The 27,428-nt window shown below is 42.9% G+C and overlaps 1 protein-coding gene and 1 pseudogene across 1 annotated transcript in view; both read left to right on the top strand.

Moving 5' to 3' along the window:
- LOC126248128 (glyoxylate/hydroxypyruvate reductase A-like) overlaps nucleotides 1–27,428 on the top strand; it is a 539,820-nt gene that overhangs the window by 252,761 nt on the left and 259,631 nt on the right. The window lies entirely within an intron of this gene.
- LOC126250408 (5S ribosomal RNA) lies at nucleotides 12,903–13,020 on the top strand (annotated as a pseudogene).

The following is a 27,428-nucleotide window of genomic DNA, read 5'->3' as shown; positions in this document are numbered from 1 at the left end:
CAATGGAGCACGTTATCATGATTTCATACGGGATACTCTACCTGTGCTGCTAGAACATGTGCCTTTACAAGTAAGGCACAACATGTGGTTCATGCACGATGGAGCTCCTGCACATTTCAGTCGAAGTGTTCGTACGCTTCTCAACAACAGATTCGGTGACCGATGGATTGGTAGAAGCGGACCAATTCCATGGCCTCCAAGCTCTCCTGACCTCAACCCTCGTGACTTTCATTTATGGGGACATTTGAAAGCTCTTGTCTACGCAACCCCGGTACCAAATGTAGAGACTCTTCGTGCTCGTATTGTGGACGGCTGTGATACAATACGCCATTCTCCAGGGCTGCATCAGCGCATCAGGGATTCCATGCGACGGAGGGTGGATGCATGTATCCTCGCTAACGGAGGACATTTTGAACATTTCCTGTAACAAAGTGTTTGAAGTCACGCTGGTACGTTCTGTTGCTGTGTGTTTCCATTCCATGATTAATGTGATTTGAAGAGAAGTAATAAAATAAGCTCTAACATGGAAAGTAAGCGTTCCCGGACACATGTCCACATAACATATTTTCTTTCTTTGTGTGTGAGGAATGTTTCCTGAAAGTTTGGCCGTACCTTTTTGTAACACCCTGTATATTTAGCCCAACTACATTATCGTTCAGTTACATTTCTCAATTCGTTAAACCACATTTCATTCTTGGAAATAAATCAGTCACAGTTTTCAACCCTTCTTAAGACCCATTTCAATTTTGGAAGGGGGGGGGGGGGAGGGGAGAGGCAAAACATTATTCTCGTCCAGTGCTTTTGGAAATTGTATATTACCAGCATGACAGCTGACATATTCACGCCATCGCCAGTGCTAGTTTGCTTTATGTATCCTAGGGGCCTAAAATGGTGTAATCAGATACTATGAACAGTTTGAAAGGATATTATTGGCTTCGTTCGCTTGATTTTCTTCTGTGCAGTAAGTTCCTAAGCATATGCGTGTTGACCTTGTAGGCATCGCAGACGGATAGTCTAGTTGGCAATATATCGTATTTCGAAGTTTTCTGAGTAAAAAAATTGAATTTACAGACATCTCCACAAGTAAATCAATAATCTGTTTTTGTTTAGCCACATCTGACAGTATTTGTGTGTGAAATGTGGAATGGTTTGTTTAAATACTATATACTATAGTTCTGCACTATTTAGTCGCTTTTTAACTATTTAGTGCTATCTGCAATGTGGGGGCAGCATGTTGTTGTTGTGGTCTTCAGTCCAAAGACTGGTTCGATGCAACTCTCCATTCTACTCTATCCTGTGCGAGCCTCTTCATCTGCAAATAACAACTGCAACCTACATCCTTCTGAATCTGTTTAGTGTATTCATCTCTTGGTCTCCCTCTACGATTTTTACCCTCTACGCTTCCCTCCAGTACTAAATTGGTGATCCATTGATGCCTAAGAACGTGTTCTACCAACCGGTCCCGTCTTCTAGTCAAGTTGTGCCACAAATTCCTCTTCTCCCCAATTCTATTCAGTACCTCCTCATTAGTTAATCTTCAGCATTCTTCTGTAGCACCACATTTCAAAAGCTTCTATCCTCTTCTTGTCTAAACTGCTTATCGTCCATGTTTCACATCCATACATAACTAAACTCCATACAAATAATTTCAGAAAAGACTTCCTGACACTTAAATCTGTGCTCTTTGTTAACAAATTTCTCTTCTTCAGAAGCGCTTTCCTTGCCATCGCCAGTCTACATTTTATATCCTCTCTACCTGAGCCATCCTCAGATATTTTGCTGCCCAAATAGCAATACTCATCTACTACTTTAAGTGTCTCATTTCCTAATCTATTCCCCTCAGCAGCCGGCCAGAGTGGCCGAGCGGTTCTAGGCGCTATAGCCTGGAACCGCGCGACCGTTACGGTCGCAGGTTCGAATCCTGCCTCGGGCATGGATGTGTGTGATGTCCTTAGGTTAGTTAGGTTTAAGTAGTTCTAAGTTCTAGGGGGCTGATAACCTCAGATGTTAAGTACCATAGTGCTCAGAGCCAGCCCTTCAGCCTCACCTGATTTAATTCGACTACATTCCATTACCCTCGTTTTGCTTTTGTTGATATTCATCTTATATCTTTCTTTCAAGACACTGCCCATGTCGTTCAACTGCTCTTCCAAGTCCTTTGCTTTGACAGAATTACAATCTCATCAGCAAACCTCAAGTTTTTATTTCTTCTCCGTGGATTTTAATTCCTACTCCAGTTTTTTGTTTGTGTTTTCTTTACTGCTTGCTTATTATACAGATTGAATGACATCGGGGATAGGCTACAACCCTGCCTCTCCCTCCCTTCTCAACCACTGCTTTCCTTTCATGCCCCTCGACTCTTATAAGTGCCATCTGGTTTCTGTAAAAGTTGTAAATAGCCTTTCGTGCCCTGTATTTACCACTGCCACCTTTAGAATCTGAAATAGAGTATTCCGGTCAACATTGTCAAAAGCGTTCTCTTATTCTACAAATGCTATAAACGTAGGCTTGCCTTTCCTTAACCTGTCTTCTATGAGAAGTCGCTGTGTCAGTATTGCTTCGCATGGTCGTACATTTCTCTGGAATCTAAACTGATCTCCCCCGAGATCAGCTTCTACTAATTTTTCCATTCTTCTGTAAAGAATTAGTGTTAGGACAGGGTGATTATAATTAAACATTCAAACCGCTGTAGAAATAACACCATTGGTCAGACTGACGTGAAATTGCAATGGAATATTATCGGAGAAGGGGGAAAACGTATGGCAGAAGAAAAATAAATAGTTACAAAATGTAGCAATAGATGGCGCTGTAAGCATCATCATTTATGAGTTCACGACTACGAATGACAAATGAATCATATAAGAATGCCGAAGATGTACGTTTGACTTTAAACAAACTGTACTACTCAGTGTGCATGGGTATACAGGTGTGATACTGTTAGTTACGTAAGCCCATCCACCACGGCAAGGTCATATCACATCGGGTGGGAAAAATCGGTTTTTAATGGACCTGAGGCCAAAAACCGCATAAAAAACATCAATCAAAATCAGATCGGATTATTAATTTCCGTGTGACTGTCGCAAAACATGTTCAATATGCTGTCCACTGTTTTCTGCAACAAGTTGAAATCGAGAAAAAGCATGTTCCACAACTGATCGAAGTGTTTCCGGGGTCACGTTCAGAATGTGTTGCACGATGCGTGTCTTCAATGCAGCTAAGTTTGTAATCGGAACACTGAACACAATGTCTTACAGACAGCCACACGGATTAAGACCAGGTGACCGGGACGACCAGGCTGTAGAGACAAGGCGGCTGATAATTCTAGCATTTCCAAAATGGCGCTTCAGCAGCTGCTTAACTGGATATGCAATGTGCGGAGGTGCGCCATCTTGCATAAAAATGATCCCATCCACACGTGCTCACTCATAGCGCTTACCAGTGACGGTACAGGTAACAGGAACGGAAGTACCTGTATCTTCGAAAAAATATGGCCCTATGATAAATGATGCCGTAAACCCGTACCACACAGTGGCTTTTTCAGGGTCAAGTGGTACTGGTTGATTTGCGTGTGGATTTTCCGTGCCTCATATTCGACAATTCTGTGTATTGACATATCCTGTTAGATGGAAGTAGGCTTCGTCTGTCCACAAAATCTTCCACAGCCAATCGTTGTACACTTCCATGCGAGCAAAGGCCTCTCTTGCTGGCATGTCAACAGGAAGCAACTCGTGCACATGGGGGTAATTTTGAACGGATAGCAAAGAACGATGTTTCGTAGGATTTTACGCACCGTGCTCAGGGGTATGTCGAATGTTCGGGCAATTCTCCGTGCACTACACGTTTGCGCACCATCACTCGTCTCCCCCGGCATTACTGTGGCCACTGCATTCACTAACGTCGAATCAATTCGTATCCTCCCTCTGCTAGGTTGCACACCAAAATAACACGTCTTTTCGAATTTCTGAATCATTTTCTCCAGACCCACTGCAGTTATCGGACGAACGCCTTTTCTCAAACCCTTCAGTGTCCGGAACTTCTGCAGCGCGACGTGTGCACAGTCATCATTCTTGTTATACAGCTTTACAAGCAGAGCGCTATTTTGCATTGAGACAGTCATGGCGAACGTCGCGGACACGAAAGGAGGAAAAGCTATGTATCTGGCGTGTACGAGGGCTGGAACTTAAATAGTGGCAACTATTTATTCACAACCGACACAAAAGAGTTATGTGTTTGCACCTGTTACTGTCCTTCAAAGTAATCACCAGCGTTGTGTAGAACCCGTTGCCAGCGATGCGGAAGGCGTAGAATATCGTTAGCAGAACTTGTTCTGTTGATGGTGCGAATGGAGCGGTCTTAAAGTCATGGTGATTCTCGTGTACGACGGTGATGGTGTTATCCTAACGCATTACGTTCCTCCACAGCAGACCGTCAAAGCCCAGTATTACTGTTCGTTTTTAGAGTATCTCCTGCGATCAGTGTAAAAAAATATATCGGCTCAACCACTTGTTTATAGTGTAAGACACTAAGATTGACGCGTTTCGGAAGTCAAACTTCCATCATCAGAATAATAAAAAGTAAAAGAACCTGTTAAAACTCGCTGGCCGTACGGTTAAAGGCGCTGCAGTCTGGAACCGCAAGACCGCTACGGTCGCAGGTTCGAATCCTGCCTCTGGCATGGATGTTTGTGATGTCCTTAGGTTAGTTAGGTTTAAGTAGTTCTAAGTTCTAGGGGACTAATGACCTCAGCAGTTGAGTCCCATAGTGCTCAGAGCCATTTGAACCATTTTTTTGTTAAAACTCGCTAAAATGGAATATGCACCAGGCACAATAAAATTGATAATAAAATTAAAACATTGTGGCTACTTCCTTTGTTGCAGCCGTGTCTTCCAAGGGGCGTCTCCACATAGTCGTCAAACTTTTTTTTTTATATATTTCTACGACTATGTGGAGATGCACGTTGGAAGACACGGCTGCAACAAAGGAAGTAGCCACGATGTTTTAATCTTATTATCAATTTTATTGTGCCTGGTGCATGTTCCATTTTAGCGAGTTTTAACAGGTTCTTTTACTTTCTACTATTCTGATGATGCAAGCTTGACTTCCGAAACGCGTTAATCTTAGTGTCTTACACTATAAACAAGTGGTTGAGCCGATATATTTTTTAACATTGACATTCACAACCAAGACCTCTCATCCAGTGTGGATAAAATCAAAACCTGCGACCAGCTTTGCGGAAGAAGTGGGGACACTTTCTGTGCGACAATACACGGGTGCATAGCGCAGGCTGTGGCTGCTCTGTTCGGTCGATGGGAATGGGAAGTACTGTACCATCCACCATACTCCCCGGACTTAAGTCTTTGTGACTTTGATTTGATTCCGAAGACGAAGGAACCATTTCGTGGCATTCTCTTCAGAACTGTTCCAGAGATTCGACACGCAGCAGACCGCTCCATTCGCACCATTAACAGAACAGGTTCTGCTAACGGTATACTACGTCTTCCACATCCCTGGTAACGGGTTCTACACAACGCTGGTGACTACTTTGAAGGATAGTAACAGGTGCTAACATGTAACTCTTTTGTATAGGTTGTGAATAAATAGTTGCCACTATTTAAGTTCCAACCCTCGTACATACCAGCCTCAATGGGTCGTGCTCATGATAGGTGTTTTCAATTACGTATTCTGACACATACAGCGCCATCTACTGATCAATTTTCGCACTACTTTTTTTCTTCCAACATACGTTTTCCCCCTTCTCCGAAAATATTTCGTTGCAATTTGACGTCATTCTGACCAGTGGTGTTATTTCTACAGAGTTTTGAAAATTTAACTTTAATTATAATCACCCTGTATTTTGCAACCACGACTTATTAAACCGATACTTCTTTAATTTTCACAGCTGTTAACGCCTGCTTCCTTTGTATTTAGAATTATTATATTCTTATTGAAGTCTAAGGGTATTTCGCCTGTCTTATATATCTTGCTCACCACATGGAAGAGTTTTGTCATGGCTGGCTCTCCCATGGCTATCAGTAGCTCTAACGGAATGTTACCGACTCCTGGGACCTTGTTCCGACTTAGATTTTTCAGTGATCTGTCAAATTCTCCACGCAGTATCATAGCTCCCATCTCATCTTCATCTATGTACTCTTTCTGTGCGGTTCTAGGCGCGCAGTCCGGAACCGTGCGACTGCTACGGTCGCAGGTTCGAATCCTGCCTCGGGCATGGATGTGTGTGATGTCCTTAGGATAGTTAGGTTTCAGTAGTTCTAAGTTCTAGGGGACTAATGACCACAGCAGTTGAGTCCCATAGTGCTCAGAGCCATTTGAACCATTTTTTTACTCTTTCTGTTCCATAATATTGCCCTCAAGTACGTCTCTCTTGTATAGACCCTCTATGTCCTCTTTCCACCTTTCTGCTTTCCCTTCTTCGCTTAGAACTGGTTTTCCGTCTTAGCTCTTGATATTCATACAGGCGATTCTCTTTTCTCCAAAGGTCTCTTTAATTTTCCTATAGGCAGCATCTACAGGGTGTTTCAAAAATGACCGGTATATTTGAAACGGCAATAAAAACTAAACGAGTAGCGATAGAAATACACCGTTTGTTGCAATATGCTTGGGACAACAGAACATTTTCAGGCGGACAAACTTTCGAAATTACAGTAGTTACAATGTTCAACAACAGATGGCGCTGCAAGTGATGTGAAAGATATAGAAGACAACGCAGTCTGTGGGTGCGCCATTCTGTACGTCGTCTTTCTGCTGTAAGCGTGTGCTGTTCACAACGTGCAAGTGTGCTGTGGACAACATGGTGTATTCCTTAGAACAGAGGATTTTTCTGGTGTTGGAATTCCACCGCCTAGAACACAGTGTTGTTGCAACAAGACGAAGTTTTCAACGGAGGTTTAATGTAACCACAGGACCGAAAAGCGATACAATAAAGGATCTGTTTGAGAAATTTCAACGGACTGGGAACGTGACGGATGAACGTGCTGGAAAGGTAGGGCGACCGCGTACGGCAACCACAGAGGGCAACGCGCAGCTAGTGCAGCAGGTGATCCAACAGCGGCCTCGGGTTTCCGTTCGCCGTGTTGCAGCTGCGGTCCAAATGACGCCAACGTCCACGTATCGTCTCATGCGCCAGAGTTTACACCTCTATCCATACAAAATTCAAACGCGGCAACCCCTCAGCGCCGCTACCATTGCTGCACGAGAGACATTCGCTAACGATATAGTGCACAGGATTGATGGCGATATGCATGTGGGCAGCATTTGGCTTACTGACGAAGCTTATTTTTACCTGGACGGCTTCGTCAATAAACAGAACTGGCGCATATGGGGAACCGAAAAGCCCCATGTTGCAGTCCCATCGTCCCTGCATCCTCAAAAAGTACTGGTCTGGGCCGCCATTTCTTCCAAAGGAATCATTGGCCCATTTTTCAGATCCGAAACGATTACTGCATCACGCTATCTGGACATTCTTCGTGAATTTGTGGCGGTACAAACTGCCTTAGACGACACTGCGAACACCTCGTGATTTATGCAAGATGGTGCCCGGCCACATCGCACGGCCGACGTCTTTAATTTCCTGAAAGAATATTTCGATGATCGTGTGATTGCTTTGGGCTATCCGAAACATACAGGAGGCGGCGTGGATTGGCCTACCTATTCGCCAGACATGAACCCCTGTGACTTCTTTCTGTGGGGACACTTGAAAGACCAGGTGTACCGCCAGAATCCAGAAACAATTGAACAGCTGAAGCAGTACATCTCATCTGCATGTGAAGCCATTCCGCCAGACACGTTGTCAAAGGTTTCGGGTAATTTCATTCAGAGACTACGCCATATTATTGCTACGCATGGTGGATATGTGGAAAATATCGTACTATAGAGTTTCCCAGACCGCAGCGCCATCTGTTGTTGAAAATTGTAACTACTGTAATTTCGAAAGTTTGTCCCAAGCATATTGCAACAAACGGTGTATTTCTATCGCTGCTCGTTTAGTTTTTATTGCCGTTTCAAATATACCGGTCATTTTTTAAACACCCTGTATGTTTCCCCTAGTGATATATGCTTCTAAATCCCTACATTTGCCCTCTAGCCATTCCTGCTTACGACTGTCATTATCCTTATTGAAATAGAAGTCACTGGTCACTTTCGTGCCTTATTTCATACCATGTAACCCTATTGTCCATTTTGATCAGTACAACCACTAGCAGTAAAAGGGGGTGAAACGGCTCTATACCTTCTTCTGTAATGATCTATCGTTGTGAAGAGGGTCGCTGAATCATTAAGACTGTGCTTTTATGCAACGTAAACTAGTCTATCGTTGGTGATATCATATGCCGTTGCACAAGTGTAGATAGATCTGGCATACCGTCACGTAAGTATCAGGCGATAGCCTTCTTGACAGAGAAAGAAGTCTTGTCATGCTGGGGGGGGGGGGGGGGGGGGTGTCAGGGATTTTCTCTGCCTCGTGATGGCTGGGTGTTGTGTGCTGTCCTTAGGTTAGTTAGGTTTAAGTAGTTCTAAGTTCTAGGGGACTGATGACCATAGATGTTAAGTCCCATAGTGCTCAGAGCCATTTGAACCAATCTTGTCATGCTTTTGATAGATCAAAATTCTCACCAGAGAAGGAAGGCAGTGTGAAGAAAGTAAACCGACCGATAGGTAAGAAAGGGATACATGTAAGGATGTAGTTGGAGAGAAAGAAGAAAAATGCACCAAACTACAAGTTGACTAAAGTAGGCTTCGTAAATCTCTCCTTTAGTAAGGATGCTGAGAGACGCGGAGTTACCATATTTGTGACTGAAAGTAAGTTTAGTCTACAAGCCAGAGTGTTGAATTCCTGTTGTTTCAAAAGGTCAGCGAAGAACCGCAAAAGTAAAATCTTCAGACTACAATAAAGTACAGTGGGAGAATTTTAATGGCAAGGGATGTATGTATTTGACAGAGGTGGGTGAACCTACATTTCTTAACGACACATTCTGTAAAGATAGATATCTAACTATTATAAGAGTGTTTACAGATAAATGTGAATCACTTCAGCGACTAAACGCGGCCAAGATATCGACGCGAAACGTAAACCTCACATAGCTCGTTTATGATTAATTTATAGATTTCCAAAAGCTACTGAAACTTATGAATAAGCTCGAGGTATCAATTCTATTTACAGTGTACGAGAAGCGCTGGACATAAGATCAAGACTATCCCACTATCAAGGCAAAGAGCACTAAAAAAAAGGTTGGAGGAAGAATGATACAGTAAACAGGCTGATTCAGCTACCCCCACCGATGTTGTTTCATGCAGCTCTGTGTTATCTCTGGCGTTCAAAAACCAATCACGGGATTTTTATATTCTCTCGCTCGCTACGTGCAAACTATTACTCCTACAAAAATGGACAGTATCTTTTCGTAGGAAGTTTAAAATAGCTAAATTTTGTATGGGGATACGCTTTCGCTGGAGGCAATAAGAAAAATAAACAAAAGTGACCTTCAAATGCACCTCCACCTGCACACTCATCTCTCACCAGTCAGAATTTCTACACTCATACTCATAACTTAAGGATAATTGAAGAATGTGGTGCCACACAACGTGGCACTACACAAAGCTGGCGCTAATAGCATAGGCACTTAGGGAACACACACGACACAGTTCTGTAAGTCCATGGTATTGGTGATAAGTTGAAATGTGCTACAAAACGCCACTGCTTCCTGCGCATGTACCACGAAATCAATATGGGATATGATCACCATGCACACACACACACAGGCCGCTCAACGGGTTGGCATACTCTGGATCAGGTGGTCGAGCAGCTGCTGTGGTATAGCCTCCCATTCTTGCACCAGTGCCTGTCGGAGCTCCTAAAGTGTTGTAGGGGTGTGAAGACGTGCAGCGATACGTCGACCGAGACCATCCCAGACGTGCTCGATGGGTTTAGGTCTGGAGAACAGGCAGGCCACTCCATTCGCCTGATATCTTTTGTTTCAAGGTACTCCTCCACGATGGCAGCTCAGCGGGGCTGTGCGTTATCAGGAGGAAGGTGGGACCCACTGCACCCCTGGAAAGGCGGACATAGTGGTGCAAAATGACATCCCGATACACTTGACCTGTTACAGTTCCTCTGTCAAAGACATGCACGGGTGTACGTGCACCAATCATAATTCCACCCCACACCATCAAACCACGACGTCCATACAGGTCCCTTTCAAGGACATTAAGGGGTTGGTATCTGGTTCCTGGTTCACGACAGATGAAAACCCGGTGAGAATCACTGTTCAGACTATACCTGGACTCGTCCGTGAACATAACCTGGGACCACTGTTGCAACGACCATGTACTGTGTTCTTGACACCAGGCTTTACGGGCTCTTTTGTGACCAGGGGTCATGGGAATGCACCTTGCAGGTCTCAGCGCGAATAAACCATGTCTGTTCAGTCGTCTGTAGACTGTGTGACTGGAGACAACTGTTCCAGTGGTTGCGGTAAGGTCCCAAGCAAGGCTACCTGCAGTACTCCGTGGCCGTCTGCGGGCACTGATGGTGAGATATCGGTATTCTTGTGGTGTTGTACACTGTGGACGTCCCGTACTGTAGTGCCTGGACACGTTTCCTGTCTGATGGAATCGTTGCTATAATCTTGAGGTCATCCTTTGTGGCACACCGAACGCCCGTGCTACGACCTGCTGTGTTTGACCAGCCTCCAGTCGCCCTAGTATTCTACCCCTCATAACGTCATCAATATGTGTTCTTTGAGCCATTTTCAACACACATTCGCCATTAGCACGTCTGAAAACATCTGCACACTTACACGCTGCACCGTAGTCTGACATGCACCAACACACCTCTGCGTATGTGGACTGCTGCCAGCGCCACTGTGCGACGACCGCAGGTCAAATGCACCGCATGGTCATACCCCAAGGTGATTTAAACCCGCAAACCGCCCACCAGAGTATTGTTTCACCATGTATCAGCATTATCCTTAATTTATGAGCATGAGTGTAGTATGTTGTTACCACTGTACAAAAATTTCCAACTACGTGAACTATTCTCGATATTCGACATTTTTGGGTCTCTATTGATTGAGGTATTACGCCACCAGCATAGTCGAATATTTCGTTAACTTATTAATTTAAACGTGCTCGTGAGGGTAATGAAAAAGGTACAGTAGTTACATAGTTATAAGGCCTGAAAAATCCAACGATGTAATTTTTTATTTTATGTTGTTATAATGCAGAAAATTGTTAGGTAAAATTTGCACAAACGTCAGTTTTACAATTTTCAAGTATTGGACTAAGCCGTTGGCGTAGTAAGGCCGGTCAATGAACACCAAACAATTTCGAATGTGGGAGATATCTCGTGCAGTCGTAAATTTTAGTAGAGTGGTAGAAGAGAGTGCCATGAACAACATACCAGGAATCTTGACCACTGGGGCTGAGTGTTGAAGTGGTGTTGCGTTTCAAGGTTACTTTCGTACGTCTTTCTAGAACAACTCAGCCTCTAGCGAAAACATATTCCAGTACAAACTTTAACTAAATCAAATTTCCTTGAAAAAGATCCTGTTCATTTTTTCTGTAGGACAAATAGTTTGGACGTAGTGAGCGAGAGAATATGAAGATCTCGAACGCGGTTTTTGTAAGCCAGATACAACATAGCTGGATGTATAAAACATCGCTAGGGTCTGCTGGATAATCCTGTACATAGTGAGTACGCCGTTAAAATTATCGGAAGTATGAAGTCACGCAACGATTAATAAGCAATGTTATGTAAAACAGGGTGTTGAGAAGAATTCTTATTGCTCTAAGTTGGAAGGAGAATAATGACTTCACCTCCCGCCGACAACTAGATTATTCCTTGAATAATGGCAACGAAACCAGCGGCAGTATTTGGATCTGCCGTCGTTTATTCTTTTTAATATATGCTACCAGTTTCGACACGACATGGAGTCTTCTACGGGCCCTGAACGTAACCTGCCGTCCACAACCGATTTCGTGTGTAATGAACAGAATCGTATGCAGCGGGCCAAAATTAAATGAATTCCATACCTTCCCTGACAACAACAAGCCCAACATGGTGAGACGCTCGTCTGAAGATGACACCATGTCGTGGAGAAACTGGTAACATGTATTAAAAGGAGTAAACGACGGTAGATTCAACACAGCCTCTGGTTTTGTTATCATTATTCATGTACTACGTGTCCGGCTGTAGTCCCACTTTCCTTCATGAATTGCCGGACACTGAACTAGATCACTAGAGATGGAAGAAACTCTACTCCCATATTGGATAAGTATAGAGAAAAAAATCGGAAGTGTCTTCCGTTTCAAAGAAAATATTGCGACATTTACCTTACGCGGTTTATGGAAACCAAAGAGAACTCAAATGTGAGTGGCTGGACGAGAATCGGAACTTCACTTCTACCGATTACAAGTCCAGTTAGTTTCATATTAACTATCAAACAATTTTGCTCAGTGCGAAATTGGCGTGGAGGAGATTGGCGGCTAAGGGAGATTCAGTGCAGCATCGTATGGTTTTCCTACCTCAGGTGCAACCGTACCTCAGGCGCAAGCATGCAGCCATCATGATATTGCAGTTTTTATGAGTAGCACTATTTCCTTCCACACTCCCCCTCTCATCCTCTTGGCCAGCTGGGTAACATATAAATGGCGGGTTGTTACCCTGTTGATTGGGCATCCTGCAAGGAGAGGGTTTATTTATGACTCTTTTCTTTATCACTATATTTTATTACCCAATTGGGAGTACCCCTTTCCCTATCACTATAATTTCTCAACCATTGGAACTGCCCTTTTCCTTATCGCCATAATTTATCACTATGGGCTGTTATCAAATTGGTTGGAGAGTAGATGTGGGAGTTCATATAAAATCTAATTTATTACCATATTTATTGGGCAACGGCCTTGCCGCGGTGGATACACCGGTTCCCGTGAGATCACCAAAGTTAAGCGCTGTCGGGCGTGGTCGGCACTTGGATGGGTGACCATCCTGGCCGCCATGCGCTGTTGCCATTTTTCGGGGTGTACTCAGCCTCATGATGCCAATTGAGGAGCTACTCGACCGAATAGTAGCTGCTTCGGTCAAGAATACCATCATAACGACCGGGAGAGCGGTGTGCTGACCCCACGCCCCTTCTATCCGTATCCTCAGCTGAGGATGACACGGCGGTCGGATGGTCCCAGTAGGCCACTCGTGGCCTGAAGATTATCCTTATGACTAGAATTTATTACCCATTTACGGCAGGCCGGTGGTGTTTCTTTAGGGTCTTTAAATTTTTACACAGTTTTGGATGTCTGGTAGACATCTTCTAGAGACAAGGGTGTTAATTAAGGATTCTTATCACCGATTTTTACAACTCATTTAGGATACCTTAGACTCAAGAAGACATCCATTATGGACAATACTATGATCAATTTTCCAGTTCTCCATCAAAGCTGGGGTCTCAGTTCACGTTTGATGCGTTTTTATATCATGCACAGGTGCATAGGAACGTGGAATTGCAGCAGTAGACAGTGTTTGTGAGCCATTACACTGTCAGCCTGGGAGTTATAAGGCAGTGGGCCGACTGCCTACAGTTGCATGCCTTGTTGTCCTGCAGGTGGTCTTGTCTTGTTATAGTACGCGTATGCGTAAAGATGATGGCGTTTGGGTGACAAATTATTTAAACACAGAACAGTCTACAGAAGTCACCTCAGAAGCTTAGATATTTCAACTAACATCGCACAGCATCAGGTTTACCTTGTTTTTTATGCATAAATGCAGAAAGATTTTTCAGTTGCAACAATATTATAATTTTTTTATTGCATCCACAGCCAACAACGGCAGTGAGATAGTAAATGTGATGAAATGCGTGACACGTATTTCTCCCATTCCATTAAGAATATACTCTCTCATCAATAGTGCATTGTATAGTAGCTTCCCTCGTTTAAGGTAGTCAAAATTATGCACTGCTCATCGTGTTTCACATTCTAAATGGCATTTGTACATACAAATAAATGGGACGAAATAATATGATTATCCTCTATAACTAAGTTTAGGTCACATTGCAGAGTGAACCAGAAACAGTGTTTTATTGCCAGAACACTTAGGAGATGTAACAAATCCACTAAAAGAGATTGCCTACACTATGCCTGTCAGTCCTACTTTATAGTATTGCTGCATGGTATGGGATCCTTACCAGACAGGACTGATGTCTCCTTAGAGAAGGATATGACTGATTTACGTACCCATTCACACCTAATCCGTGCTTGTGCTTCCCGTATCATTTACAACAGCTGTCATTATAATTATGTCCCATAAAGCTTTTCTCAGACAGTGCTTTTGTCTATATAACGAGTGTACCAAAAATCAGATGCATCTGCGTGCCACCTGCCGGTATGTGATGGAGAGTGCATCCAACATTTAACTCCCATTTCTCCACCATTTGCGAATGGTGCATGACAAGAATGATTGTCTATAAAGCTCCGTAGTAGCTCCAATTTCCCAGATGTTTTCGTTGTGTCTGTTTCGCAAGACGTATGTGGGTGGAAGTAATATGTTGCACACCTCTTCCTGAAATGTGCTCCCTTGCAATTACATCACCACCATGCTACCGATACCTCTGGCAAGGAAACAGAGTGACGCTGACGTACTGTTTTTTTTTTGTTTTTTTTTTTTAAATCATGCATCTGGCATTGCTGTGTACTCCATATTTAAATAAGAAAATCATGACTGGCAGTAGAAGAAAGTTATTTTGCCACCCTGGCACTAATTTCTGTGCAAAAAAAGAGGGTGATGCTGGCATATATTTCAATATACACACTCGCGACCATACACACACACACACACACATACACACACACACACACACACACACACAACCAGAACACGCGCGCGCGCGCGCGCTGCACGCAACGTTCTGGTTTTCGGGCGGAGAAACCATCTCGTCCCTTATTGCCGGTTACACGATGTAGCGATCATCTGCTGCCGTAGTTGGCCGTGGACGTCCACCCACTCACCTTCGGGGAGTAGTGCCCGTGCTTCGGAAGCTTCCCTTGCACGTGAAACAATGCTGTGAGCAATACCAAACTCCTGGGCTCCACTCGTCAAACTTCGTTTTTCTTCCAGTTTCCATATGAAGCAATTCAAATGTTGTCTCTGGGCCATGTTGAAATTAAGAGCACCACCATAGTGCACTGTAACTGCTCGATGATTGACACACACTGCCTTTACCCGTTCCTTCATCCTCCCTCTTGATGCTATAGCCACGACGACCTCGCACCATTTGACATGCGTCTTTCTGTGAACGACAGAGACACGTCTGGCAATACGCTTTCGCTCTTTCATTAATTTCAAAAATGGTTCAAATGGCTCTGAGCACTATGGGACTCAACTGCTGTGGTTATCAGTCCCCTAGAACTTAGAACTACTTAAACCTAACTAACCTAAGGACATCACACACATCCATGCCCGAGGCAGGATTCGAACCTGCGACCGTAGCAGTCCCACGGTGCCGGACTGCGCGCCTAGAACCGCGAGACCACCGCGGCCGGCTCATTAATTTCCACCTAGTAATTAATACGCTATGGTATTTCATCTGTCTCGTCCTTAAGTTTTGTAAAGCAGTGTAATTTTAACTCTGGAATGAGTTCATTGTGTGAGAAACGAAATGTTTCTGCATTATCGCGACTGCATTTACCCATTAGCATTAGTGTTAAATTTATGAAATTAGTATTAATTTGAGATATAGCCGAAGGAAGAAAGATCAGAGTTTAAAGTCCCGTCGACAGTGCGGTCATTAGAGTTTGAGCACAAGTTCCGATTACGAAAGAATAGGGAAGGAAATCGGCCGTGCCCTTTTCAAAGGAACTATTCCGGCATTTGCCTGGAGCGATTTAGGGAAATCACGACCTAAACCTAGATGGCTCTCCGCATGCGAGTGCAGTCTGTTTACTACCGCACTACCTCGCTCTGCTTGATATGTAGTGGGACAGCATACATCAAACATTAAATTTCTGTGGCGGAAGAAGAAATGTTCCATAAAATCATAACATATTGTTCACATTAACAGATTTTAAGATATGAACGATACGAGAAGGTTATAATCAGACAAAAGTAATTCTTTACATATTCATATGACCTTCTTATTAAGCAGATTGCAATCTGCAGTCTTAATGGCAAGCTAACATCCGCTAAAGGGTGTAGCATCCTCTATCGTTAAAATTTTGTATTTGTAGGGATCCACAACCTTCAGATGTTTCATAAACATAAACATGGTCCGTAGTAGGCTGTAATGTGATTTTTATTTAATGGTGCGATTAGCTAATTTCGACTGCAATGACAAGTAGTCGGAATGAGCTAATCGCACCATTAAATAAAAATCACATCACAACCCACTACGGACCATGTTTTACGTTTATTATCCTCGATCATGTTTCATAACGCTCAGTAGACGAGGAACTTTGCCTGCGTATTCGAGCAGTTTGTGCGCTCAATGGGTGAAAGAAACTTTATTTCAGCCAAGATGTTTGAATCGATTGGCAAAAGTGCACCGTCAACACGGCCATGAAAGTGTCTCTTTAAGCAGCAGTTGGTCTCTTCTGGGGAAAGTATTGAAGAATGCATCGTGCCTGAGAGAGGTGAAAGCAACGACTGTTCGTGGAATCAGTGGAGCGTAAAATACACACAAAGGAAAGAAGCAAGTGGAACAGAACTGAACTGCGGACCGCAGTCTTCCGTGTCCCACTAACACAGTGGCGTTGAGCCGCCTAGCAGAAAATGCCAACCGTGCTATGATTCAGCTTGTTAGGAATTACTCTAAGGCGGATGTGTAGCTGTTGCAGATATTCCTTCCTCTAAGACGATCATAGTATGTTTGCTTTATATGAATTTTTCCTTGGTGTACTTGACATTGGTAACGGTCTAAGCACCAGGGGTCATTTTTTGTTCATCGTAACATCTTTCTGCAATGAAACTGGGACGTTTTACGTGACTTATACGAACACTTACATGAACGCCTGAACAAACGACACTTCATTATCTAAATTTCGTTAGACCTACGAGAAACTGTCGAGTGCGTTTAACGTGACGTCCTTCTATTTAATCTTCAAGCCCAGGTTTTTTCAGTTAACTGTGCACGCTTGGTGCCGTTTTTAGGGTTCGAACATCAATCGGTGCAAACGGAACCCTTGTACGATCACTTTGTTGTCTGACTGTCTGTCTGTACGATTGTTAAGACTCCTTTTTCTCTGGAACGGGTGGACGGACCAAGTTGCAACCTATGTCACAATTAGGTCTATGGTTTCCTGGCGATGTAAAAACTATAACCTCCTACGTCAATATAATCAAAAGATACAGCCTTTTATATCACATATTTTGATACTCGCAAAAACACTTATCAAAACCTGCAAGGTATTTCCCGTTGACCTATGATTATGAAATTTAGCAGGAAGGACGCTCCCACAGCACAAGTAAAAGGAAAAAATTACGAAATTTGTTAATTCGTAGTTATATCACACGAAAAAAATGTTTTTTTGTCGTGTTATCAGACTGTCTGTCCGTCTGTTAAGAGGCCATTTTCTCAGGAACTTGTAGACATATGAAGTTGAAGTTTATGTGACATACTAAGGGCCTGTTGGCATCAGTGCAAAGAAAGATACGATCATTTACGTCAAATATTTTTATATTTTGCTAGTTGTTATTGTTGTGGTCTTCAGTTCAGAGACTGGTTTGGTGCAGCTCTCCATGCTACTCTATCCTGTGCAAGCTTCTTAATCTCCCAATACCTACTGCAACCTACATCCTTCTGAATCTGTTTAGTGTATTCATCTCTTGGTCTCCCTCTACGATTTTTACCCTCCACGCTGCCCTCCAATGCTAAATTCGTGATCCCTTGATGCCTCAGAGTATGCCCTACCAACCGATCCCTTCTTCTAGTCAAGTTGTGCCACAAATTTCTCTTCTCTCCATTTCTATTCAATACCTCCTCATTAGTTATGTGATCTACCCATCTAATCTTCAGCATTATTCTGTAGCACCACATATCGAAAGCTTCTATTCTCTTCTTGTCTAAACTATTTATCGTCCACGTTTCACTTCCATACATGGCTACACTCCATACAAATACTTTCAGAAACGACTTCCTGACATTTAAATCTGTACTCGATGTTAACAAATTTCTCTTCTTCAGAAACGTTTTCCGTGCCACTGCCGGTCTACATTTTATATCCTCTCTACTTCGACCATCATCAGTTATTTTGCTCCCCAAATAGTAAAACTCATTTACTACTTTAAGCGTCTCATTTCCTAATCTAATTCCCTCAGCATCATCCGATTTAATTCGACTACATTCCATTATCCTCGTCTTGCTTTTGTTGATGTTCATCTTATATCCTCCTTTCAAGACATTGTCCATTCCGTTCAGCTGCTCTTTCAGGACCTTTGCTGTCTCTGACAGAATTATGTCATCGGCGAACCTCAAAGTTTTTATTTTTTATCCATATCGATAACATGCAAAAATTGTCAAAATTCTCTATTCTCAAGGTCGACGAACTCTCTACACAGTATCTACACGTATCATTAAGTCTGAACGGAACTCTCCGCATGTGTTTCATAGCCCTTCATTGTTTTAGAGTCAGTCATACACAATTCTGCATTTTCCATCCGTCAGCAGGTACGCCGCATTAATAAATCTCCTATGCACAGTTCTTTGTCGATGCCGCCACGAATAGTTAACTTAATGCACTGACGACACCGCCTTCCCTGCCCCACCCAACCCCAAAGGCTTCGAAAAGGCCCTTTCAGCCATAACTTCACAATTTCACATTCTAATGTAACCTTTGACTCGTAACAGTCAGCCCTGTAATGATTCAGGCAATAGTCGTAGGGCGAATCACTCACTGATCCAGTCTTTCCGACTTACACCTCGCAGTAAACAACTATTCGACTCACCTAACTAATTAGTTAGGTTTACCTAGTTCTAAGTTCTAGGGGACTAATGACCTCAGCAGTTGAGTCCCATAGTGCTCAGAGCCATTTGAACCATTTTTCACCTAACTAATGCACTAAAATATCTGGGCCTGATCTTCGACATCTAACTAATGTGGAACAGTATGCGATTCAGTCTTTCTCGGCGTATTCCATTGATGAATTCTTCTCGGGTTATCGCAACGTTTCAATGAGTTTCGCCAGAAAATGATGGGTACGAAACTCATTGAGACGTTGCTACAAGACGACGCCACCACTCGACTGATAACCCGAGAAGAATTCATCAATGTGGAATAGTACCTCACAATATACTGAAAATACGAACAGTACTAACAGGCTCAACATAGATATTACATCGTTGTACCCAAAAGAGTTATCTAGCCCATCCCTGCCTGTGAAAGTGTTGCTTGGATTTCAATACCTCCAAAACTCTTTCCACTTCACGCCAAGTTCTGAATATTACACGCTCCAGCTTGTTTTCTACTTCCACCAACCCGGTCCCACACGCATTCCCTACCCTATGAGTAAGTTCCCACTGTCCCTCCAGGAATCCTATACAGTCCGCTAACCTAAACAACAAATCCCATCACAGTACCACTACTCACGTACCCAGAAGCTCTAACAACACATTTCCGCTTCCCTTCACAAGCTATAGATCCTGTTCAAAGATAACTGATTCCAGCGTCCTCGTCGACAAATATATACAGAAATTAATCGTTCCTGTCAGTTATACGCACGTTGGTATGACAGTTGACAGTTAGCAACCGTGTAGGGAAATGGAATGATCAATAAAGAAAAATTGTCACTTTTTTAAAATTTATGTTGTCAGCAGTATGTTTTATAACTCTTCAGGTACTTAGAAAAGACAGTCGAAATCAAGAGTCCGCAGTGATTCTAGGTTCGTAGGCTATACTGTGTCAACGGTGTAGCTACGAAACATCTATACGACATCCAGTCGGTAACAGTAGGGATCATCGTACCTGTAATCGGTCCGTGGGTGGAGGGGGGGAGGAGGGGGTTCTTCATTTTCACGTGTAATTACGTGGTTGGTGCACCTTCTTCAGATCACAGAACACCAAACACCAAACACCAAACACCAAACACAAAATAAGTACACGGTTCGTGTTACGATACTGTTGCAGAGAGTGACTACAGCAATCTCAGTGACTTACCAGAGTACTTATAATGCGAGAAAATATGGCGCGAAAAATCCATGTTCTTCTTTTCAAGATACGAGCATTAGATGACAGTATTTTCATTTATACCTAACGGTGTTCTTACCGTGCGGTTGCCCAGCGGTGGACAGTTTCCGCCAACATGCAATGATTGGTACTGTTGCACTGACCGCATGTTATGCATTACCGAACACTAAAATTTCATACACATGAGTATGGGATTTTAAAATCTCGAAATCGACCGTGATTTAAATAAATGTTAGTAAAACTGAAGCAGATCTCTCTAAATTAATTATTTATTTTTCACACATTTGTTACATTATATTTATTTGTCATGTCCACTTATATTTGCTTCTGGCTTGAAGCAATAACATTGTCTACACTTATACCACTGCAAACTGCCATTAAGCATAAATGGGGAAAGGCTGGTATAAAGGCAGTTCCATATGCTTCAGAGTAACTTCAGGATTTAATTTGTGTCTAGAGATGTTTACAAAATCGCCTTGACAAAATTTTTCTACACACTCAGAATAATAACTACAATTGACGTCTTCGTTACATTGCAAATTAATTCCCACTTTTTAAATGTCTCTCTCTTTGATATAACTTCCTTTTTGACTTTAGGTTTAATGAATAATAACTTCTGCATCCAAGAAACTTCCATAAGCATTTCAATCTCAAACTTGAATTTTTCTATCCTATGTTATCCAGCTTCACTTCTCTAAAATATTGTTCAAATAAAAAATTGTGGAAGAAGAAAAGTAAGATCCAGCTCACATGGATGATAAATTAATTTCGGATTCGGTTTTCTTTGTTAAACCTATACAATTCAATTTAATTTTTGTTTAAATGGTGTGACTGTTCTACTGTGGTTGCCGTTATGAAAGGTAACATTCCATTTAGATACAATAATGTTTATAAGAAGCTAACCAGCGTTTGTTGATACCTTACAAAAAGATATATTTTTTGTACACAAAGAAAAAAAATATTTCAGTGTGAAGATATAATGCAAGTTTAGCTCCCACCTATTTTGTTCCAATCAATAAAAAAATCGATATGTGCAAAATTTTAGCTCAATTAGACAATTATAAGACAATCCTCTTCCACCATGAAGTTTCAAATTTTGCTGTGTGAGTTTTGTTGCACTGTTTCTCATTATTATTATCACTATTACTATTATCATTATTATTATATTAATAAGTAAAGTCTTATTATTAGTGACATGTTTTAATAACCATGTTTTAAAACTTTGATCCCAATATTGTAATGTACAATAAATATCATAATTTTATTTATTACAAATAATTAGTAAAGTAGGTGTAGTTGGTTGTAGTTGCCAGGTGGTTGTAAAAGTGAGCTCTTTCTTTTATTGAATTGAAGAGTGCTACAGCTTAGCGGTGAGCACTTCAAAGAAAACAAAGACAGAACTTTCGTACTATCATCAACTTTCATGGCGATAGTTGTATGCGATCGGCTGCTGTGTTACTGTTTGTGTTTCCTATGTGTGTGCTGTAACGTAAGTAAGAAATATTTCATTCTAGAGTAAATATTTTGATAGTTAATTGCTACAGTATTAGCTAAACGTTATATTCTAACCTTCGGAGCTATGTTTTTGTGAGCTGTTTGGGGTATGTGATTTACGTATTCAGGCAACGTTTAGCGTAATGGCGTCAGTTGGAGACTGTGGTCAGTTGCTTGTCATGGAAATTTAGCCATATTTTTTTAATGTATTTTTCTTGTTTCACAAAATCTAAAGTGCAAGAAGAAGCTATTTGAGGAATAGTGTAAAGTGAAGAACACAAGTACGCTGGCTTTAAATTATTGTTTCAGAACAGTTTGTACTGTTGGTGAAAAATGAGTTCTTGCGTGTTCTTCCTAATCGAAAGTGGCATCAACCTCTTCATGTTCTTCATTGTGAATGTTAAGAATATATTTCAATGTTTTTCTTCTTGGATGTATTTCCAATCAAATTGTTGAAGCCTAATTACCTTCAGTCGAGCAAGTTTTAAGCGTTTTCTTCTGCAATGTAAGAGCAGAAAATCTTACGATGAGGCTAAGGGCCCTACTGGCGATTCAAGAAGTTTCTATTGTATGGTAAAAGGAAGGAATTCCTACAAGAAGAACAGATCATTGCGTTGTAAAGTTACTGAGTCTGTATGATGAATGGGAAGTTCTACAGAAAAATTTGATTATAACTTCAGGCAAAGAAAAATAAAAAAAGGGTTATCTTTGTGGAAAGCATAATTGACCTCTTTGACATAGCTCATTCTGATGCTTTAGGACAGATAAAAAAGCAGAAAATAAGAAAGTTTTAACACTTCAGCCCGAAAAGGGTGACCTAGTTTCATGGCTGGTGTTATTCACAAACTGAAATGGAAGCAAGAAAAAGCACAGAAGTGAACTGTAGTGACTCCTGTCACGACAATACAATTCGTAGACTTGACATGTTGTTGGGTGCCAAGCCCATTCAGGACTACAGTAACATTCTCACAAAAGATGAACCTGAGAAATAATTTGTTTTACGCTTTGGTGCTGGAGGTTGTAAAAAATACCTAGCTGCTACTAAACCTTCTCTTACGAAGCAGTGATGTTCAGTGTTCACTCGATCAAATTGTATTTTGATTCTACAGAAATGAATGTTGTAAATGATTATTATAAGTAAAACGTATTCCCAAATTGAAAATGTGTGCATTACTCAAAATAAACTTGGGATTTCTTAAATTTTGCTTACTGTTTTTTGGATTGCACGAATGAACATTACTGTAATATGAGTCACAATGACTTTAAACAATTTCTGAGTTTGCATGAATCTGACAAAAGACAAGTATACGGTGGAAATGAGGAAGAATACAGTGCGTTTTAGCGGAAACAGGTGTTATGGATGTTATGTTCCAACTTAAAGGCGTTGAGGGTCGACAAGAATTTGTTGGACTCAAATGAAATTTTTCACTGCCTTTTTTTGTCAGTTGGAACAAAAGTGAGGGGAGGGAGAAGCAATAGTCTAACTTTCAGAAAATTGCATACAGATAAGCGGCACCCTTATGCGCATGTGAGACGGAGAAAAGAGTGAGTAAGATGGTAATATGTTTCAAAGTGATAAATGTTAGTAATAGTGGCAGGTGGTAAAGAACGGGTAGTGGTAAAAGTTGTTCTGTATTTGTTTCATGTTGCTTCATCTTAACAAAGGATATCCTGCATTGACAAACATTGGTTATTGCAACTTTACTATGGTTTTTAATCTCGGTGATGTGCTATCCACTTGAAGGAAACATATTCCAATGTGAAATAACTTCTGGAACCAATTAAATACAAAGACCACAAGAGGCAAATCTGTGGAGAACTGAAGCTGACTGAAGTGTCGTTGGGCATGCAGTTGGGATACACAAAATACTGTTGTTTCCTATATGTGTGGGGCAGTCACGGTAGATCTGCACACTAGAGATGTGGGGAAACTCTGCGACCCGGTATAAGAGTATCGAGCACAGTCTATTGTTATATACAAATAAAATTATTCTGCCGACCTTACACGACAGACTCGGTCTCATGGAGAACTTTTTAAAGAGAATGAACAAAAATGGAGATGATTTTAAGTGTCTGGGAGACAAATTTCCACGGCTGGGTGAGGCGAAATTGAAGCAAGGGAATCTTCGTTGGTTCTGAAATTCACAAAAATTCTTGTGTATCAAAACTTCGGCTTAGTTCTCCAGATTAGTGAGAAAAAGCTTGGGAAGTCTTTAAACTGCTGTATATGGTTTCTTGATTAACATAACAGATGTAAGTTATGCTAACTGGTTAGCAACTGGCTGGACAAGCTTTATGTCTTAGTCTCCAACATCTCATTCAGAATGCACTTGCTCCACTGCCACTCAATTTTTTTCCCGGAAAAGTGCCGTGCAATCAGTATGAGCATGGTGAACGGTTCCATCAAGACATATCAATGGTGGAATGAAGATATAAGGGTCTGCAGAACTGTTTTATGCTTGCAGAGGACTGTTGGACATTGCTTCTAGAAGCCTCAGAACAGGATTACAGTAGAAAAGCAAAGAGAAAGTGCCCTCATCAGTAGGATCCGATGTCTGTGTTTAATGTAGTCTTTTGTATTCATCTATGTTTTCCTTGTTAAGTTAAATATGAATTGTTCAAATCATTGCCTCTACCCTTGCTCCTGCCCCTGCTCCTGCCCCTGCTCCTGCTCCTGCTCCTGCTCATGTCCCCTATTGTGCTGCTATCACCCACCAGGAAGACTTTTACCCCTCCTCACCTGTCCTGCTATAACCACTCCTACTTCCCCCACCAGAGTCACGGCCCACCACCTAACATCCGCCACCACAAAGTGCCTCACCACCATTCACAGTGTCGCCAACTCACAAGAGGGGCCTGTCTCTCAGCGTCTCCCAGTCCAACCAGTCCCTTACCCCTCCTCCCAGGCTACACCAGCAAAATAACCTCCCAAGCACCCAAGTGGCAACCTCACTTCCACCCCCTCCTCCAAAAAACCACCACCCACCCCTCATTCTTCTGATCCCCTGTGGAAACCACCCCTTCTCCTGCATCCCCAACCCCTGCCCTGTATACCTTCTTCCTTGCCAACTCCAATCCTAAATTCCTAGACGCCTGCACCCTCACCCTCAAAATCTGTAAGTACATTCCCAGTGCCCCCATTACCCAACTTATACCCCGCAGAGACTCTGTCATTTTCAAATCACCCTCACCTTCTTTCCACACTGATCTCCTCTGGTGACTTCCCCACATCACCTTTGGCCCATGTGCGTCCCTCACCCCTATCCTTACCTCATCCTCTCGTCATCAGCCGCAACCTCCTCATTGTCCACCAACCCTCACCAATGTAATCACAAAACTCAGTCCTGTGGTTACAGAGGTAGAGGTGTTGGCAGAACTGAATGCCCAGCCCACTGTATTTACAACAACTCTGGTGTTACTTTCCTCACACGTGTATTTACTGAGTCTGCCTCCTCCATCGATCACCTCCTCACTCATGGAGCCTTGATTTTCAACTGACGCCACCACTTTGACCCATCCCATTGCCCTCCTCAGTCCTACTGCTGCCAACGCTGTCTTCTCTACAATTACCACCTCACACAAAACTGTAAAAACCCACCCCACCTGTCTCCACTGTAAAGCCTCTTACTTTCTCTAACAGTATCCTAACCTCACTTCTCCTCCTTCCTGCAACAACTGCAATGAACCCCACCCCATCTACTCCTCGAAATGCAAAGCCAAACCCCCTCCCACCAATCCTGAGCTCACTGTCCCCATTCAACCCATCAACTAGTCCATCCACCCCAACAATTCCCTCCCCCTACAGCTGAAGACATCATCCTGGTCCTGACCATCATCCTGCAGATTATCCACCCCTTCCAACACCCCCACACCCTCCAGTAGATCCCCCTGGCCACCTGCCCTGTCTTCTGCCTGAATACTTACGCCACCTACTCAGACAACCAGGCCCACTTTACCTTCACCTGCCTAGACACCCACATTTAAGCCACTCTCTCCTGCTTCCCCCCCCCCCACTCCCTTCCCTCCTTTCCCCTCCTCGCACATCAACAGTATTATCTCATCTATCTAAACATTCGATCCCTCCCTGCCAACAAATACCTCATCATGCATTCACTGTCCCAGCATCAGGTCGACTCCTTCATCCTTAATGAAACATTCCTCCGATCTCACCACATAGTCCGCACCTGTCCCTATCCCCTTCACCGCACGGACAACTCCCTTTCCCTCACACGAGGCAGGGTCACTATTGGCCACATCAAGCATCTCCTAGTCTGGTAAAAATTCCTACTAAATGACCGAACTGAACACCTTCTCCTCAGCATCTTCTTTTCCTCCATTACCATCACCTGTGCCACTATCTATATCCATCCCACAGCTCCTCTCGCCTGCGACTTCATTTCCAATGTTGACTGTACCTTCTCCACCTATGTGATTTTCACGAACCTCAACATCCACAGCAGTGACCCTGCCACCCTTCGGTGGTGGCATCAGTTCCTTTCCACCCTCAATGGTGACCTCGTTTCTCTCCCACAGCAGATCTGCCCTGACAGTAACTCCACCCCAGATGTCATCCTTGCTTCCCCCAACCTCCTTGGTTGCATTGCTGCGGGCATCCTCGATTCCATTGGTAGTGACCACCTCGCCATCCACACCATCTCCTTCCCCATGGTCCCCATCCTGCCCCCAACCCTGCTGCCCTTCCAAGGTACGTCCACGACTACCGCCGTGCCGACTGGGATAGCTACCGGGAATCCATTGCCTCACAGGTTGAAAGCCACCCCCTTACCTTTCACCATGCTGCTGACGTCACTCATACCTCTTCCTTCCTCCAGAAGACCATCAGTGATGCTGTGGAGGTCCACGTTCCTACCAAACTCATCCACCCTCGCTGCCCTACACTGCCTCCTGAACCATGACGAAATGTCGCAGTTGGTTCTCTGTGTTTCCTCATGTTGTGTAGTACGTTCCTTTTGAAGTTCCCACTTCGCGCTCTTTTGTTTCCTTATCCTAGCCAGACGGTGCTGTGGCGTTGCTGAGGCCGGCTGCCGGCCGTGTATGCGAGAGAGCGTCGGTCTGGAGGAGGAACTCTAATTGCGGACGTCTGGGAGGGTACAGGAGGCCATGCCGTTTTGTTGACGTTTGGCGTGACTCGCGTCAGGTGTGATGCATCGCTAAGGCCGTGATAAAAGCCAATGTTACTGTCTTGATCGCAGATGGATCAAAGGGGATAAGGCCTGGTTGTTCATTGAAACTCCTGTCCAATAGAGGTCGTAGGACTTAAAGTAAGACGTTTTGACCATTATTTTGCGTTATTTGCAAACAACTGGGCATTCCGGCGTCTACAGTAATTCGGCGAAGATTATTTGTTTCGTCGGTGTGTAAATGACTGAACAAGGAGCAGTTTATTTAATGTTCACTTTATGCTCGTGTTCTGCGTGTGCTGTTTGCGAGTGTAAACTTGACTCTCACCTTTGTCTGTTCATTTTGGGCGCATCGTCAAATACTGGATCCAAGTAGTGACTTTCAATTAATTAGCTGGATTCTTCCTTTCCCTCACCACGACGCGTGTTAAATGGCAAAAGCAGATTTGTAGACCTCAAATTGCTACCTCATTTGCATGGCTTCAATAACAGAGCCAAACCTGTTAACTAATTAAGGCTTGTGGTAAACAATGGTATTTAAGTTGGTGCTTTAAAATATCATCTGAAATGTGTCAATGATTTATGTTGCGCTAGTTGATTCTGGGATATGAACGGATG

The sequence above is a fragment of the Schistocerca nitens genome, chromosome 3 (genome assembly GCF_023898315.1).
Source record: "Schistocerca nitens isolate TAMUIC-IGC-003100 chromosome 3, iqSchNite1.1, whole genome shotgun sequence".
Taxonomy (NCBI): domain Eukaryota; kingdom Metazoa; phylum Arthropoda; class Insecta; order Orthoptera; family Acrididae; genus Schistocerca; species Schistocerca nitens.
This window is presented reverse-complemented; position numbering and strand designations above follow the sequence as displayed.